This window comes from Polypterus senegalus, unplaced genomic scaffold (genome assembly GCF_016835505.1).
Source record: "Polypterus senegalus isolate Bchr_013 unplaced genomic scaffold, ASM1683550v1 scaffold_4384, whole genome shotgun sequence".
Classification (NCBI taxonomy): Eukaryota; Metazoa; Chordata; class Cladistia; order Polypteriformes; family Polypteridae; genus Polypterus; species Polypterus senegalus.
Genome location: NW_024385830.1, coordinates 26,955 through 29,564, shown reverse-complemented (window position 1 = coordinate 29,564; position 2,610 = coordinate 26,955). Strand labels below are relative to the sequence as shown.

At 39.6% G+C, this 2,610-nt stretch overlaps 1 non-coding gene across 1 annotated transcript; it reads right to left on the bottom strand.

The window, feature by feature from the left end:
* Positions 1-510: 510 nt before the first annotated feature.
* Positions 511-592, bottom strand: trnas-uga. Its single transcript has one exon. It is a non-coding gene; the product is annotated as a tRNA-Ser (tRNA).
* Positions 593-2,610: the final 2,018 nt, after the last annotated feature.

Genomic DNA, 2,610 nt, shown 5'->3' with positions numbered 1-2,610 from the left:
TTACACCCAGAATCATTAGTAAATTTAAGCCTTCAGACCCTGGCAGTGCCTTTCACCCGTAGCACTGCAACGAAAAGAAATAAATGAGGTTTGTGTTAAAATGGCCTTACAGTCTTCCTCTCCAAATTCAGACCAACAAGTGATTTTGAGGCTTAATCTTTGAACACGACTGTTTTTAAATCATTAGTATCAATATCAGTATAGTTATGTTGGTCACGCTTTGGGGTTTGAACGTATGGCGTTTGAGCGGCAGCTGATCATTTCTAGACTGCACTCAAAATGCTTTGCTGCAGTTAGCCGAAAGGACACTTAACTTTGCACAAGCACGTTCAGTATTCGTGTTGTGAACAGAAACTGCTAAGCTGTCAACGGAATGTGTTCTTATGACTCCCATTGATTGCAGCATCTACCAGTTTTTGTTGAGCTGTGAGCTACTGAGAAGATTTGCAAATTGTATTGGCGAGTGGCAAGTTAAGGCTTAATACCTTGAATTTGCTAAAGTTTAAACTACGTAGCTGGCAGGATTCGAACCTGTGCGGGGAAACCCCAATGGATTTCAAGTTCATCGCCTTAACCACTCGGCCACGACTACTGACGGTAGAGTCCTGCAATCGCGCCTGAATTCCTACAATCGTCGAATCGCCCTTTCTTCTGTTTGTCAATATGTGCTCTGAAGACATTTGGACTGGAGCAGGAGGCGGTAATATCGGTCTATTTCTGAACATCCTTAAGGAGGCAGAGGATTTCAAGCGACTCGATTATCTGTGAGAGTAGAACAGTTAACAGCATGTCTTGGTTGCAAAGTCCACATATATTAGCTACACAGCCAGACCCGAGAAGAATTCAAAGTTAACTATATCAGCCAAGCAACTGAGAAGAAGCAACAGAAAGAACACAACGTGCTCGTTTTAATCATGAAAGAGCGAGAGTTACAGCGCCTGTATTCTGCTAGTATTAGTATATTTTAGCTAGTATCTACAGTATGTTAAAAATGCATTGTGTTTTATTTTCTAAAATATATTTAATGGTACATTATTCCTTATATTAAAAAACGAGACAAAATACCTGAGCTTCACAGCGGAGTAGTGTGTTAAAGAGTATTGAAAAAGAAAAGGAAACATTTTAATAATAACGTAACATGATTGACAATGTAATTGTGTTGTCATTGTCATGAGTGTTGCTGGCATATCTATACTAATAAAAGGTAAAGTCCTCACTGACTGACTCACTCACTCACTGACTCACTCACTCACTGACTCATCACTAATTCTCCAAGTACCCGTGTAGGTAGAGGGCTGAAATTTGGTAGGCTCATTCCTTACAGCTTCCTTAGAAAAGTTGGGCAGGTTTCATTTTGAAATTCTATGCATAATGGTCATAACTGGAAACTATTTTTCTCCATTTATTGTAATGGAGTTGAGCTCGAAAGCCATGGGGGCGGAGTTTCATGTGACATCATCACGCCTCTCACGTAATCACGTGAACTGACTGTCAACGCAGTACGTAGAAAACCAGGAAGAGCTCCAAAAAGCACTGAAGAAAACATGCATTATATAATTCAGAAGGCAGCGAAACAATAAGAAGCGAGCGAGTGACATATACAACCATATTCATGAGTGCTGCTACTTCGGAAACAAAGCACAGTGTAAACCTAAAGTTTAAATTAAGTTCATAGACATTTTGTCATGCCCACAGGTAATGCGGGATACAAGTTTAATGAGAGGACGCAGGATATAAACGAGAGTTTTGATCACTTTGTAACTAAGTTAAAATTGCAGGTGAAGGGCTGTGCTTATGCAAATTCTGAGAGACTGTGTTTGTGTGGGATTGACAGTTAAGGCGGGTTCGGGAGACTCGACATCATCTCCCCTCCCATTCACCTCATTTCGCTCTGAGCTGAGCTCGCAGCTAACTTGCAGTGTTACGGAAGCGACTTTGTAGCGCTGCCACCAATACTCAGCAGAAAAATCCACAAGTTAATACACATGCTGCTCTACAGTTTCTCCACACTGAATCATCCAGACACTACTTACAAAGGTTACATTGACAATGCGTGTTGACTTTATTTTTAAAATGTTTCCTTTTCTTAGCACAAGCACAGCTGAGAAGCTTCGATGCATGTGCTCCATACGCGAATTAAAAATCACGCATTTAATCACACTTTGCATTACAAGCAAAGGAGAATTTCTGTCAATGCGTGATTTTCTGGTACACCGATTACATTGATCAGCACTTCCGATTTATTTTACCTCGCACCCCTTGGTTTGAGAAGAAGTATGAAAAAAATTAGGTTAACACAGAAAAACAGATCACCAATTGAAGCTTCATAATAATGATTAAGCCATCAATAATTGTTTTGAGTAAGCCTATACCAGTTAATCCTCCTTCCATTTATAATTTCCACCACTAGCCATGATTTGTGAGCAGTAGAAGTAGAAGCTGGCGAACAGGAGGAACTTATCGGCAGGCAAGGCATCAATATCTAATTTGGATATAAGTAAGGTTCTATTTAGTTACGAATATTTTGTTAGAGGAAGTTGAATTTAGTCTTTAAATTTCAATGATGATGACTACTTTACCATATAAAGTCAGAAACTTTAGTTATAAGTA